This window comes from Myotis davidii, unplaced genomic scaffold, assembly GCF_000327345.1.
Source record: "Myotis davidii unplaced genomic scaffold, ASM32734v1 scaffold78, whole genome shotgun sequence".
NCBI lineage: Eukaryota > Metazoa > Chordata > Mammalia > Chiroptera > Vespertilionidae > Myotis > Myotis davidii.
In genome coordinates, this window is record NW_006290305.1 from 4846014 (window position 1) to 4862666 (window position 16653).

General features: G+C 43.7%; 1 long non-coding RNA gene across 1 annotated transcript; it reads left to right on the plus strand.

Annotated features, from left to right (window-relative positions):
• The first annotated feature begins 4414 nt into the window (after positions 1-4414).
• Positions 4415-9330, plus strand: LOC107183003. Its single transcript, XR_001513784.1, has 2 exons — positions 4415-5649; positions 8490-9330. It is a non-coding gene; the product is annotated as an uncharacterized LOC107183003 (long non-coding RNA).
• The last annotated feature ends 7323 nt before the right edge of the window (positions 9331-16653 follow it).

The window sequence follows — 16653 nt, forward strand, 5'->3', positions numbered from 1 at the left end:
TGAAATAGCTTTAAGATTTGCTTTTCTCATGAGTTTAAAAAAATCTTTATCATGGGTTCCTTTTTTTTATCTGCATGACAGTCATGATTGTATCTTTTTTTGAAAATTATCTTCCAACAGAATAGATCGATCTACAGACAAATGGTAGGGGGGGAGGGTTACAGAGCAACCAAAGGACTTATATGCATGCATATTAGCATAACTAATGGAGACAGACACTGGGGCAGTGGGGGCTTGCCTGGGGTGGGAATGGCTGGGTGGGAGGTCAATTGGGGAAAAAGGAGACTTATGTAAAACTGCAGGCAATAAAAAGAAAATTATCTTCCAACAGTGAATACTTTTCTTCTGCTCTATAGTAGGATTTTTTGACCTCTGCACTATTGACATTTTGAGCCAGATCATTCTTTGCCGTGGGGCTGTTCTGTGCATTGTAGGATGTTCAGAAGCATCCCCAGCCTCTGCCCACTAGAGGTTTCTAGCACTTCCTTTCCTCACAGTCACAACAACTAAAAATGTCTCCTGACAGGCTTAACCATCTCCTGAGGGGCAAAATCACCCCCACCCCAGCCTCAGTTGAGAACCACCGGTTTATAGTTAATGAACACACATCTAGTCAATACTAAGTTTACACAAAGCACAGTTAGAGTAGAAGTAACATTATTCTCTCTTTTTTTTTTTAAGTAGGAGGGATGAGTAAATATGGGAATATCACATTTCAGATGTCATGAAAGGTCATGAGAGCCATGGGAAAAACAAACATCACTGAAATACAAAACAGAAGCCAAAAGTTTTTGTTGTTTTTGGCAGAAAGCCTTTGGTTTAGGACAATTTGGGAGGTTTCAGTGTCCTGAGGTCTCCAGGAACTGGCTCGGGGGAGGCCATCACCTGCCAGGAAAAGGTGTTTGCTTTGAGTTTGCTACCATAAAGAGACTGAGTGCCTCAGGTATTCTACTTGAGCTGCTTCTACCCTAGGAGTGTCCATGGGTAATAGGTCGATTCAACATTCATTCACTCACTCACTTGCTCATTCATTCATTCACTGACCATCCAACATGGGCCAGGAGCTGTGTGTGCTGGGCGAGGAGAAAGTAGAGATCCAAGATACATTCCCTTTCTCCCAGGAGAGTTTAATCTACTAGCAAAATGGAGATGTGGTCATCACAGCCATGACAGTAGCTTCTACTTATTGAATGCTATGTGCTCAATGTAGACATCTTCTTATGTACTTTATGCTCACAGTAACCCTAGGGGCAGGAATGATTGCTTTCCAAATGAGGAAACTCAGGAAGGTTAAGAAACTTGCCCCAAGTCACATCTTCTGGCAGAGCAGGGCCTGGAATGCAGCCTGTGTTAGGTCTGCCATGTAGACCATGCTGCCTCCCTCTCCACTGCCCTCTGCTAAGTGCAGTAACCGACACACAGACCTACCACAGCAGAGCACAGAGCAGGCAGCCTAAGAGAGGTCAGCTTCTCCAGAGTGGTGACATTTGAGCTTGGCCTTGAAGCGTGACTGGTGCTGGCATGTTCGTGTGTGCTTGTTCCCATTCATCAAACATTTATGGGGCATCCGCACTGGCTCATGGACTCTGCACTGTGAATTTAAAACTAGACTTCACCTAGACATTTCATAGAAATGAAATGATACTACATGTGGTCTTTTGTGTCAGATTTCTTTTACTTAGCGTCATGTTTTTGAGGTCCATCTGTATTTTAGCATAACTATTTATAATTTTTGGAAAACACATAAAATCAATCAAGATTGAAATTGTTTATTTTCTTTCTTTTTTTTTTTGCCTTTTACAAATTTTATTTTTAAATGTCCAGGTAACATAAATTCATAGAGATAGGGGTATATTGGTGGTCACTTTGAGCTAGGGATGAGCTTTCTTTTGTGATGATGAAAATAATTTAAGATTGTGGTGATAGTTACATAACTATTCAAATATAATAATCATTAAAATGTGTACTTAAAATGAGTGAATTTTATACCAAGTGAATTATTTTAATAAAATGTAAACCATAAAACACACACACACACACACACACACACACACACACGGCTTCACCTCTATCAGGTTCTTTTTTTTTAAAAATATATTTTTATTGATTTGGATAGAGAGTTAGAAACATCGATGAGAGAGAGACATTGATCAGCTGCCTCCTGCACATGTCCCACTGGGGATGTGCCCGCAACCAAGGTACATGCCCTTGACCGGAATCGAACCTGGGACCCTTCAGTCCGCAGGCTGATGCTCTAGCCACTGAGCCAAACCAGTTAGGGCTCTATCAGGTTCTTAACATTTAAAACTATTCCCTGTCCTACGTTATTTTATGTGTAAGTGGTATAACCCCGGTTCCCCAAGTTCTCCAGCCTCCAGAATCAGCTGGCCATGACTCAGTGATACAGTCATTCTCCATCTCTTCTCCATTCGGAATCGCTGGGCCCCAGTGAGGACAGCAGTCCCTGTCAGAAGGTTCCTCCTGGTGCTTGATCATCTGAGGTTTGTGCATGTAAATCACAGTGTTTGCCTCCTCAGATAAGAGCTGGCTAAGAGGTGCTTTTTAAGAAACACACGGACGGCCTGGAGACAGCTCCAGTTGGAAAGCTGCCATGATCGCTGATAAAGACTCTCCTTGACCAAACTCGGATCAGGCTTCTCCGAATTCCTTTTCAACTAGGCCTCGGCTTTTGGGCTTTTGTGTTTGTCTCTGCATTGCCCTGTGTTAGCAAGAATCCTTTTAAGTCAGTTTAGCCAGAATCTCCCGCCCTGGATATCTGATCACCCTTGATATTGATGATGCTCCTCATCCCCCTATGTCCCCCCAGCGGATAGCTGACCACCCCGGCCTGCCTTCTGCAAGAATCCTGTTAGGTCAGTTTAGCAGAATCCCTGATGTTTCCTCTTATTAATTTCCATCTACTGACCCCTACTCTGTTCCTTGGCTATAAATTCCCACTTTGCCTTGTTGTATTTGAAATTGAGCCCAATCTTTCTCCCTACACAAAAACCCATTGCATCCGTCCTAACATCCATTCCTGTAGTCCTTTGAATAGTGAAATAAATGAAACAAGGCAATCACAAAATCAAAATGATTCCACTCACGTTCTTTAACAAGCATCATTAATAATTTTTTCTTTAATAGCCCCTCTTCTTAAGAAGGGGTAGGAGGCATTTCTCAGGCTCCGGCCTCAGGAAAAGCTGAACTTCTTATGAGTATCTGGTTTGTTTTAGCTTCTGGAAGAAATAAATATCTTGTAATATGTTATTTTTTCCTCTATCAAGTGTGCAGAGGTATATGGTGTGCATTTTTATGTTATCCTTACTCTCATTTTATTATTTTCATATCTATTATTTTTCTACCATAAAGTCCCTTAAATATTTATTCATCCTTAAACATTATATGTATTACCTGGCAAGCTCCTTCAAACCTTTATGGAACATAGTTAATATAAATAGCTTTAAAAAAATAGATTGAATTGTTGTCATCCTCAATAGAACTTAGTCTCACTTTTGCCCCCAGAGCCACACCAAACCCATCCAATCCTGTATCAGTTTGAAAGGTGGCTGGCTATATGTCAACCCTATGCTTTTCTGGGTTGAATCTTAGTGAGTAAAACTTTTAATGTATAAATAAGGAAAGGTTAACTTCCAAAATTTTTTTCAGATGGATCCACTTGTCAGAGGGGTCAATAGAGGGACATATTAACTATTTCTAACCATGAAAGTACATAAGTAGTCTCTCCATCTAGCCCTGTACATGTTTAAACACTAAATTGGTTAATGCTACTGGGCCTGCCTTTTATTTCCACAGAATGGTGTTTGTTTGGAAAGGATCTTGAGGCATTGAGCTCTTATGATACCATGTAAAAACAAGGCATTCTAAAGCCTGTCAGTGTTTTAAAAAAGAATAAAACAACCAAGCACAAGTATGGTCTTTGGCTAACTTTCTAGAGAGAAGCAAACAAGCCATCTGCCGGTAACAGGCTGCTTGGGGCCGGCGGATCACAGGGCCAAAGGAAACACTCATAGTAATTAGTGGCAGCACCAGAATAGAAACTTCAGCAGTGCTTTGCCTGTTGTTATGGTGACAGCCCCCCAAACAACCTCCCCCCTTCCAAGGCACTCAGCACTTTCTATGGCCTTCCATCTGGTGAGCGTTCTTGTCAAGTGCAGTGAAATTAAATTGACTGCTCATTTGTCACCCTGGCATTGTGTGCATGAGTTGGGCGGTGGGGAGGAGGAGGAGATGGATTAGAAGAAGTGGGGAGTGAGGGGAGGTTGTCCCCTGCACTCAGCAAGAGGGACAGGACAGCAGCTGGCCCACCAGCCCGGATCACCAGACAGGTGCTATCAAGGGGCCGAAAACTTGATGATGACTGATAGTGCCTGGGTGACAGTGAATTAGAGCTGGGTTTGGGGTCTTAATATGCCAGGTGGAAAAACAGTGCCAAGGCCCTTGATTTAGCAAGATATCATCCACATTCACTATCTATTTCTAAGTTATTGAGTAATTTCCATGGGTCCTTTAGAAGTTGTGAAGTGTAGGAAATTCTTGTAGACCTGCAAAAAATCCAAGAATTTAGCTTAGAAAGACTGGTTTGCTCCCGTTCAAGATTGTAACTGGGTTGCTGATCTTTCCTAGGGTCTTGTTCATTTTGGAGTGGATATAAAGGACATTGATTTGATTACCAACTGTCTGCTGCTGCCAAGAGCACCATCTCTCCAGAGGCCCTGGGCTGCACACTGAGGCCTGCACACTGCGGGGCCTGCACACATGAGGGTGCAGCTTATCTGTCTGTCACGCACTGGGAATTACGGAGAAGACACATTGAAGTGCTTTGGAAAGAATGGGTGCTGTACTCAGGGAAGAGCATGGTTTGCCTGTGGCATAAAATCTCTAGGTTTGGAAGTTTTATTCCCTTAGTAAGTCTTTCCTATACTGTGCTGCCCTGTGGACTGGAGTGCTCCTGTAATGCATAGAGCTGATACCATTTGTCGGGGCTACTTAGTGAAGAGATTTTCAAGATTTCTGGGTGGAGGCTGAGCCTGCTAATCGGGAACACACGTGTTCAAGCCACACCTGTCCCTGTATGTAGGCAGCACAGCCTCAGGGCCCGCCAGTTTTCCATGCCGAGCTTTTGTGATGTTCAAAGTCAGCGTTGAGGCCCCTGCACTCGATGCAAACATGTTTATTTTATTTTTTCCTTTTCCTGGGAGCCAGACTCTGCCATTCATCGCACAAATTTATTTCTAAGGACACGTTCCTAGTGTGACATTTAAAACGGATCCCGTTTGGGGTTGATAATCTTCAGTCAGGCTGGGTACGGTCCTGTGCAGTGGAATCACTTGGGGTAGCAGCTCACGGCATTGTGCCTGTGAGAGCCAGAGGCCTTAGGGGTCAGCCAGTCTCATTTGGCAGAAAAGCTAACGCAGGTCAGAGAGCTGCTGCATAGACCAGAGCTGGGCTGAGGCGGGGCAATACCTCCCCACCCTCTGCCGTCTGATTTCATCGGAGATGTTTGCCCACGTTTGGTGGGGGGCACCGAAAAGAGAGAAGATGTAGCAACTTGTGGTCGTGTCAGAAAGATGAGCGGCAGGAGCGTGTCCCAGCTGGGGAGTGAGCATTCTACCGCTGTGGGAAGCACGGGTATGATCCAGGGTGCCCCGTGTCTGTGGGTGTGCCGGGCCCTATGGACTCAGACTGGCCCCCATTGTCCGCTCACCCCTTGCTGGCTCTGTTCCCTGGGAACATTACTTGAACTCTGTGGCTTTCGTTTTCTCAGTTGTAAATTGGGAATGCTGCTCTGAAGATGCGGAGAGATAACACAGAGAAAGTCTGGGCACGCTGCGGGCACAGAGCCCACGCACAGCGCCAATACGTATGCTCTCTAGTTGAGTGACTCCCCATCGCTCTCTCCTGCCTGACTCCTCACTCATTTCTTAGACCTTAAGCTTCCCCTCCAGGCGCTCAGTAAACAGGCTGTATGCCTCTCCCTGCCAGGCAGCTGTTCAGGTTCCAATGGCAGATGGCCAGCGTCCTCCCGCCGTTAACATCTGACAGTCTTTGTGAACAGTAAGGGCTCGGGCCTGCCTTGACTGGCGACCCACAGCACCAGACCCACAGTTTCTGTTGGCAGTTTCTGGCACCATAGGGGCAGGGCCAGCCCCCCTCCCCACACCCCACCCCCAACGTGGGGACAAAGGCAGCCTCAGGAGGCAGGAAACCAACATGAGTTTGGGGGGCCTCACTCTCTAGACTGCCTGCCAGTCCTTCCGGAGGCCTCCAGCTTTAAGCCCGCTTCTCTGTATTGTTCCAGATAAATTCATTCAACAAGCGTGGGCCCAGCAGTAGGCTCAGTGCTCAGGACACACACTGAGTAAGATGGAGTTCCTGTCCTTGAGTTGCCCCTGGTCTCGTGAGCTGGCTGCTTAGATAATGAGATGGGGAAGACAACCAGCCATGACAATTTAGTGGTCTTATCAGAGAGGGACAAGTCACATCTGCCACATTTTCAGGGCCGACTCCGCTTCCAGCACCGTTCCTACAAGATCTTATGCCATTTAGTCCTCATTTAGGGTGATTATCCTCACATTACAGATGGAGAAGCTAAGGCCTGGAGAGATTAACTGCCCGATCAAGGTTGCCCAGCCTGTCTGGGTAATCAGAGTTGAAACTGACACACTACACTCAAAACGTGCAAAACCAAGGCTCCTCTGTGACCAGCTCATCTCATGCTGGGTGAGCTTCCCGCCGACGGCAGCACCAGCGTAACCATGCTCCTGACATGCAGCTCCATCTCTTCCCGCCTTTGTAGTGTAAGACAGTGATTTTGAAATCCAGCTGCCTACTGAGGCTCTTTCCTTCACCCCCCTCCGCCTTCCTAACATGCACCTGGGTTCAAGCAGGAGCTCACGTTTCCCCCTGACACCCCTCGGCCCTGGTATTTGGGTGATGAGCTGGTTGGGGCTCTGCAGGTCCCACCTGATTCTTTGGGAGCTACACAGGCCCTGGTGCTGGCAGGTGTGCAGCTGACCTGATTTGAGGTCTGTTTTTTAAGCACCATCAGAGGCTAAAGTCTCTACAACTCACCCACACCTCAATCCCGCGCCCCACCCCCACCCTTCCCCAGCCGACTTTATCTCACCTCAGCTCCAGCTGGTGCCCCAGGTCTCCCATGTCTCCGCTCTGACCTGACCCAACCCCAGGGGCAGTGACCATCCCGCTCTCCTGCTCCACTTAGCTCCCCCGACCTGGGTGTGCCACGGCAGGCCCCAGATCCCTGCAAGCCCCTCCTCCCTCCACAGAAGTCACCCAGGACAATCTAGACCCCAAATTATCTAGTTCAAATCAGCCAAGCCCGGCCTTTGAGCAGCTGTAAGTTGAAAATTTGGAATTTAGAAAGCCCGTTCTCTCTCCACGTGTGAATGGTTTGACTGTTATCTCACTACCTGACTCTAGTAAGTCAGCCTGCGGCTCAAAGCACATCGAGGACTTCTGTGCTCCAGGCAGCACCTGTTCAGGCATCTTAGTTGAGTGAAAACCCTCATGGCTGAGCTTCAAAGGTGGAAAGGCTGCAGGAAACAAACCTGCCCGGCAATGAGGGAGAAGGCCTTAGGAGGCATTTCAAAGAAACGGTTACCTCAACAGACATCAGAGGCAGGCTTTGCAACCTGCCCTCCTGTGCTGCTTTTATTGGGCTGTCGTGCCTCTCTCCATGCATGGAGCACAGAGGAGGAGACCTTAATGGCCAGGCTGGGGCAAGGGGAGCAGCAGGACACCTTGGAAAAGGTGACTTCCAGCTTAATCTAAGAGTTAAGTGAATCAATTATTAGTGGGATAGTGTTGGGTGTAAAAGAATCAGCACGGGGAATGGAAGTGTGAGAAGACAGAATAATTTGTGGAATTGAATGTATTCGTTGTCTTCTTCAATAAGTGGATTTTGAGCAGCACAATTGCTAGGCCTGGGCTGCGTACTGGGGATGGAATGACACTGGTATCACAGCTTAAAATCAAACGAGTTTCCCCTCCCCACCTGTGGGGCTGCTGGGCAACCCTGTGGGTGGTGGTGCGGTGTTCACCATGAGGAGCACAGGAGGATGGAGGGCGTGCGGGACAAGCCGTGTAGACAGCGAACTTGCCATGTTAGTGAACAGTTTCACAGACATTGAGCTGGGCCAGTTACCTCTTGCTGGGTAACAAACCACTCCTCACCTCAGTAGTTTACAACAACAACCATTTCATTATTTGACTGACTCAGCTGGGTGACCTACTTCTTGTGGTATCAGCTGGGGCTGCAATCATCGAGGCTGGAGAGTCTGATGGTTCAGTCCCATGAGGCCTTGGAGGGATGGTTAAATCTGCACTCAGCTGAAAGGCCGGGCAGGTCCCATCTCTCTCTCTCTCTCCTGCACTCTCTCCACGCAGGCTTGGGGCTCTCTTTCCACATGCTACCTCCGCATAGTCTCTCCATGTGGTTTCTCCAACAGGACAGCCAGACTTCCCACATGATGACGGTTCAAGGTTCCTAAAGGCATGTGATCCAAGAGCCAAGAAGCAGCACTGCTGAGCCTCTTAAAGGTTAGGCTGGAATGTCTACCACATTTCCCCTGGTTGATAGGAGTCACGGGCCAGCCCAGGTTCAGTGTGGGAGGGGATTCTGCAAGGCAGGAATATTCGGAAGTGTAGTTCATTGTGGGAGTGTAGTCATCTTTGCAGACTAGCTAGTCTGTTAATATGTAAACGCACATAAAATGTGGAATGGGCTGTAACAATATTTTATTTTCAAGGTTAACACCATAATCATCATAATCATATAATGTTTTCTGGGGATCATATTACACCTATTGCCCTTTAACCACTTTTCTTTCATTGAACAATATATCATAAATATTTCCTCAAGTAATTCAATATTCTTCTACAAAGTACTTTAAAATGTATTAACTATACAGTAGAGTACACAGATTTTAATTTGTATAGCTCAGTGCATTTTTACATATGTGTTCACCTGTGTAGTGTTCCCCTGTGTTGCATCCACCTATGTCCACATACTTCCTATGTCAATTATAGAACATTTCCAGGACTTCCTTTGTGCCATGCCCCAATCCATACCAGTCTCTCCTTCTCTCACTGAGGTAACCACTGCCTTGACTTCTAACACTATTAATTAGTTTTGCCTGCTTTTTAACTTCATATAAATGGATCATATAATACAGACTCCTTTGAGCCTGGGTCCTTTTGCTCATCAAAAGTCTGTTAGATTGACCCATAGTGTTGCTTGAAACTATAGTTCATTATCTTTATGGTAGTATTCTATTGTATGAGCAAACCGCAAACCACAATTTACTAGTAATTATCTGTTCTATTCTTCATGGAACTTAGGTTGTTTACAGAAGTGTTTAAATATTCTGTAACTATTTTAACCAATTACTTTTGTTGGACATTGAGTTTATTTTATTTTCTTTATAGACAGTACTGTGATAAATATTCTGAAAGCCAAACCCTTATGCACATTTTGTTCTTATTTTTCTTTTTTATTTATTATTTAAAAAAAATTGAAATTATTTCAAACATATAAAGACATAGAAAAACATAACCCACATTTAGGTATGTACTGTTAATATTAAATTGATACTAACAGTTTGCTATATCTGCTTCAGATTTCTCCTTATTTTATTAAATTAATTTTAATTTTTCAATTACAGTTGACATACAATATTATATTAGTTTCAGGTGTACACCCCAGTGATTAGAGACTATATATATCTTATTAAGTGATTATCCCAATAAATACTCATCTGACACCATACACAGTTATTAGAATATTTTTGACTATATTCCCTATGCTCTACTTTACATCCCCTTGACTATTCTGTACCTACTAATTTGTACTTCTTAATCCCTTTACCTTTTTCACCCATCCCCCAAGTCACCTCCCACCTGGCAACCTTCCAAATGTTCTCTGTATCTATGAGTCTCTGTATCTTTGTTCTGTTTGTTTATTTTGTTTCTTGGATTCATTTGTTGATAGATATGTATTTATTGCCATTTTATGGTTCATATTTTTTTTATCTTTTTTTCTTCTTAAAGAACATCCACAGGCAACCAAAGTGAATTCCTGCAGTTACAATTGCATGCAGATCTTTATAAACTGGTGCCCAAAATTAAGGCGTGAATATTCTCAATATCCATGTCAGTCCATTGTGCTGGGCTGAGAGGACGGGCTGGGACCCTGTCAGGTCCTCAGGACCTTGGAGAGAGACATGTAATACTGGACAGTGCAAACTGCGGACTATTTAATGCCTACGGGAAAGAAGAACCGTTTCATATTTAGTTACTACTTGGTCGTTAGCTTCTCTCACATACTTAAGTTTGTTGTTTTGTAGGGTTTTAAAGTCATCTGTGGATATGTATTGACATATTTAGTAGATTAGGCGGAAAGTAAGGTAATTTTGTATTATTAAAGACATTATATTATTAATGTCTTTGAGGGTTTGTGGTAAGAATCATCCTACATATTTCCCATGATAAGGATAGAAAGAGATGGACTGTGTGCAAATGCGTTGCATCCTGCGACCATCACTAACAATCACTCACTGAATAGGTGACCAGGTATTCTGTAAGAGATTTGTCTTCTCTTTTGTGCTTTTTTCACTTCATGTTTGATCCCTGAAAAACATTTCCTTGGTGCTTGGGAAGACACATTGGCCGATTTGATGTTGGACCAATTTCTGTAAATTGGCAATATTTCTTGATACAAATACCAAATGAACAGCCTGTGAATTGCAAGAGACTCAGAATTGATGCTGGCCATTTTCCTGCCACACTGACTCACATTTTCATTTATAAAATGCGAGTCAAAATTTATGCTTCAAAGAGTAGTTGTAAGAAATAAATGAGCTATTTGTAAGAGCACTTCACAAATACATAGTGCTGAACAATTGTACCACTTTACTAGTGGCTATTATTCTCCTTCAAAACATCCTCAGGGTAGTGTTACCACCCTATTGTCTATAGTCTATATCTTTTCAACTTTTCAAGAGATATTGGGGAATTTACTCTTAACACTAAGATTTATGAAGGCACAGCTTTTATTTTCCCATCTCATTACAATAAAGCACATGCTATTTCAGCTGCAACTAATATAAAAAAATGTTGCTCAATTACATATATCTTAGCCTAAATGAACATACATCATTATGTTGTATCCTTTACTATTTGTAAAATAGCTGTCAGCTACAGACACATTAGCTTATCCATTAAAGTTTGTTAATGCTATTGTCACAGAAACTGGGACTCTAAAAATGAATAAATGTCCATATGTTATTATTAAAATAAGAAACATTTATCTTGTGACAACATTGGTTTTCAGTCGCTTTATTTCCATTACATAAGTGTCAGGCAGGAATTGTTGACTTTGAAAAACATAAGGCCTAGTTACTTCATCAACAGAGAAAAAGTCTTCCCATTAAATGCTAGATATGGTCTGAAATTCTAGATGCCGATTCAACTTCTTGATTTAAAACATTTTCATTTGTATAGTCTTTTGATACATATTATAAGTAACAATACAAAATTCAGAATTTTTAAAGGGTATATGATAAAACATCCCTTTCCCCTCCCCATCCGGCCATTCGTATCTTGTCCTTAGAAGCAAATAGTGTAAATGGTTTCTTTTGAATATTCCATAGATATTTTATGTGTATTAAGACATATATTTGCATTTATATCTATCTTCATTTTTACCCTGTTATGGGATGAATTGTGTCCCCCTCAAATTCATATGTTGAAACCCTCGCCCCAGTATATGACAGTATTTGGAGAAAGGGCTTTTAAAGAGGTGATTAAGGTAAAATGAGGTCATATAGGTGGGACCTACTCCAAAGTAACTCGTGTCCTTATAAGAAGAGACAATTAGGCCCCTGCCGGTTTGGCTTAGTGGATAGAGCATCGGTCTGCAGACTGAGGAGTCCCAGGTTTGATTCTAGACAAGAGCATGCACCTCAGTCTCTCTCACATTGATGTTTTTCTCTCTGTGTCTTTCCCCTCCCTTCCACTCTTTCTAAAAGCCAAGAAGAGGGGTTCAGAAGAAAACAAACCTGCCAACACTTTGATTTTGGTGTTCTTGCCTCCAGCCCCTGGTATACATGTACCTTCTCCCAGTTATTCAATGAAACACCCACCTAGGAACTCCTGTGATGTCATTTTTCGGATGTAATTGAGTTTTCAGATCAGTTGTGTCAAGATAAGAAGATTATCTGGTGACAATTTCAGGTGAATGGGGTCTGGGGGGCAGTCTGGGGATTACCTGACCACATAAACCCTTCAAGAGCAGAGAGTTTTTTTCCATCTGGTTACGGAAGGGGAAGTCAGACATTTGAAGGATATGAAGGATTTGATGCACCATTGCTGTCTTGAAGATGGAGGGGGCCATGTGGCAAGGATATGGGTGGCATCTAGATGCTAGGAGCAGCTCCCAGATGGCAGCCAGTGAGGAAGCCAGGACTTTGTGCCACAACCCAAAGGAATTGAATTCTGCCAATAACTAGAATGAGTGTGGAAGTGAATTCACTCCCAGAGCCTTTAGATAAGAATTCAGCTTGGCCAATTGATGTCAGCCTTGTGATACCCTGAGCAGGGAACCCAGCCTTGCTGCGCAAAACTTCTGACCTACAAAACCGTGTGCTAATAAATGAGCATTGCTTTAAGCTGTTCAATTTGGGCCAGTCGTGGTTTTCTAATTGAGAACGTCTTCTTGATCTGAGGGAACAGAGTTCTGGAGTAAAGTAGCAGGTTTCCTTTTTAGCAGAAGCCTCCTGTCTGGTGCTGGAACACATCCATTGTATCTTCTTCCTCCATTTTCAACTGTCATTGATTTGCCTACCTGTCTATTGGCAGAATCTGATCGGCCTCATTGACAAACCCTGTCATTCACAATAGACTTTCATTAGTTTACTAAGTAGTGTATGCCTGTTGATCTTAAACTGCTCCACAATCCATTCTGCCTCTCCAAATCCAAATTAATATAATCATGGTTCTCAGTCTTGAAACTGTCCTTAGGCTTTTGGCCATGGCAAGCCCTGCAGTCTTTCAGCTGCTATTTCACAAAGAGAGTACCAGTTGTCATCAAACCAGCACACAGCAGCACCAGGGGCAGCAGAAGGAGGTAACTGTGGTCAAAACCATTTCCTAAAATAAAACCCTTAAAAGTATAACTTTAATTTGTTGGAACCTATTAGACCAGGGCAGGGATTGATTTCCAGGTAATTAATTATGAAATAACTAAGACTTAACCAAAGAAGTCTGAAATTCCCAGGTAACTGAAATAATTGTGGAAGATAAAGCTCTTAGCAAGGAAGGACTTCTCAACACATCCAAAAGAACAATAGTATCAGAATCAATAAATATTTGGGAATGAATTTAACAAAAAAGTGCAGAACTTAAACCCTGAAATCTATAAAACATTGTTAAAATAAATTAAAGAAGATTTAAATAAATAGAAAGATATCTCAGGTTCCAGGATCAGAAGATAATATTATCAAGATGGAATACTTCCCAAAGTGATCCACAGAGTAATTCAATGCCATCCAAGTTCCAGCTGAGTGCTTTGCAGATATTGACAAGATGGTCTGGTCTTCATGAGCTCCTGCTCCTCTTTTGGAACTTCTCCATGGGCTGTTGGGCTTCCTCATAGCGTGGTGACTGGGTTCCAACAAGAGGGAGCATCCCAAGAAGGAAGTGGAAGCTGCTGGTTTCTTGGGACCTGGGACTAGCAACTGGTACCATTACTTTTGTTGCATATTATTGGCCAAACAGTAGCAGAGCCTAGATTCAAGACAGGGGACATAGACCTAAGACCTCAACTCTGATGAGAGGTGTGTTGAAATTTGGATGACGTGTTTTATAACTGCCACACCCCATAGTAATTTCCAGAGCTGAGATGTGAATCCAGCTGTGTCTGAATCATAGAGTTCAAAGTCTTAAAAATCCTGCTTGGCATTTCAAATAGGAGGGGTGAGAGATGGTGGGATAGAATAATGGGAAAGCTATTTAAAATATTTTTTTTTGTATTAGAAGGGGTAGTGGTTAATTGTTATATTATCCTGCTCACAATCATGACCATTTTGGAAAAAAAAATATTTGCACTATTTGTGATGTAATTTTAATGCAGAGTTTCTGGAGATGCAAAGGTAAATTATATGAGAGGTGAGTCTATTAAAAGGACAAATAGGAGAAGGGCTTGTTTCCCTTTTAGCAATAGATCTGAAGTCTACACTTGCTGTGAGCAAGAAGAGCTCTGTTTATGCTTTGGTTTCATCAGAAAAGAGCAGGGTCTTTATCGTGGGCATGCCTCCACTCAGCCCCACGTTACTCACCCGGCTTTAATCCTGGGCTACAATGGAAGCAGTCAAAACCCCATCATCATACCTGACAGGCAGGGCATGTGCCAGCCTGATCTCAACCTGGCAGCACATCAAAATGGGAAGTCAAGTCTTCATTCAGCTGTTGGTTTTAAGATGCAAATAAAATCCAGCCCTTTCCCAGTCTATTCTGTCACTGCCCCTCAAAATTCCTGCCCAGAGGATAGTAAAATTCTAGCCATTGCCCACATTCTCTTTGGGGATCTTGGATTCTGCTACAACTAGAGATGAAGATTGGCATAATTCACAGCTGCTAAAAGATGGGCTTCGGTGAATACAACATGGTCAATAGGATCTTGCGCATGGTATTCGAGTGTCACTACTAAAACAACACACTGAGTGGGTCCAGGGTACATTATTTTCCCGTGGTATTCATTAACAAGGAGAACGCAGTCATTTTTGCTAGCCATTGAGCTTATTTTCTAAAACAAATCATCCTGACTGGGATACCCAAGAGCCGCCCTCCTGGACCACAGTGGGATGACTCCACACACAGCACGGCAGAGAGGTTGCCTGCCCTGTGCTGCCTCTGGGCCCTGGTCCCCAGAGCGGTCCAAGTAAAGTGCTCTGTGAAGGGAAGTCACAGTCGTGGCCGGCAGGCTTGGCAGCAGGCTGGCTGCTTAGATAATCTATTAGAGGAGCAGCCAAGAAAGCCATGTCAGGAGGTGGATGTCTGCCAGGACTTGTCTCCTGAGGACCAGGAAGGGTGAGGGATCCGGCACAGGACAGAAGGGTGAGAGGGCCCAGAGAGGTTTTTCTTTCCACGCTTCCTTGTCCTGAGTGCTCAGGGAGCTCCCAAGAACACGCTCAGAACTGGGCCTGGTGGGGCTGCTGAGCACTTTGCTGCTGCCTCGCTGCGGCTGGAACCCTTCCGCTCCTAATGGACCAGAAGCCATTAGCACCATCGATTGCTGGCCAGGATGCGGTCAGCTCCTCCCTGGGTGATCAATGAGGCGGGTGTCAGGCAGGAGCACTGCCTGCCTGCCTTCCCAAGATGTGGTCCAGGCAGCACTGGCATCCTTTTAGCCTGCGTCTTCAATCAGGAGTAGAGACATCAAAAGTTGAAGAAGAAAAAAAGCCAGAGAGAATTTGAGGTTGACAATTTGACATTAGTGATAGTTTGAGGTAGATACTTGGAAAAGTGGCTGTGGGGTTGGGGAGAAGAAGAAGTTGGAAGAGCACATTTTTGGTAGAGCAGTTAATTTTTGGAGCAGTCGGGGTCTGAAGTAAAGGCCTAAAGTCTCACCTTCCCTCTGTGGCCTTTGCCTTCCTGACTTCTGGAAGGGGGTTTGCCTGTGAGCCCCAGACTTGGCCCTGCAGAGAGTGTCTGCATCAGTCCTCACTAGGCAGAGCGCATCGCAGCCGCAGCCGTATTCCCCTGCCCAGGGGATTTAAAGATCAGAGATTTCAGGGCAGGGAGGCCTATTGCTTGCATATCAGATTCTTTTTTTAATTATTGAGATAAAGTATACACAACATCAAATTACATAACATTTTTAAGTCTACATTTCGTGTCACCCAGTACATTCACCTTGGTGGGCAACCGTCACCCCCATCCATCCCCACAACTTTTTATCTTCCCAAGCAGAAACTCTGTACTTGGTAAACAACAACTTTCCATTCCCTCTCCCCCGGCCCTAGGTCACCACCATTCCACCATCTGTCTCTATGAATTTGACTGCTCTAGGTACTTCATATCAGCGAATTCATAGTCTTTTTGTCCTTTTGTGGTTTTCACTTACCATAATGTCTTCCAGTCTCACTTACATTGTAGCAAATGTCACAATTTCCTTCCTTGCATGTTCACATAGTAATATTCCATTTTATGCTTACACCACGTTTTGTTTATCCAGTCATTCATTGATGAAAGTTGAGTTTGCTTCTACCTTTTGACCATTGTGATCAATGCTGCTCTGAGCACGAGTGTACAAATATCTTTTGGAGTCCCTGCTTTCAATTCTTTTGGGTATATACCCAGACATGGATTTGCAGGATCATATGATAGTTCTGTGTTTAATTTTTTGAGGACCTGATATACTGTTTTCTACAGCAGTTGTATGTTAGTTACCCCAAGCAATGCACCAGGGTTCAAATTTCTTCACAGCCTTGCCAACACTTGTTATTTTCTGTTTTGTTGTTATCATTATTATTTGCTTTTATTTTTATGGTCGCCATTCTAATTTGTATGAAGTGGCATATGATTGTGGTTTTGATTTGCAGTTCCCCAAATGGC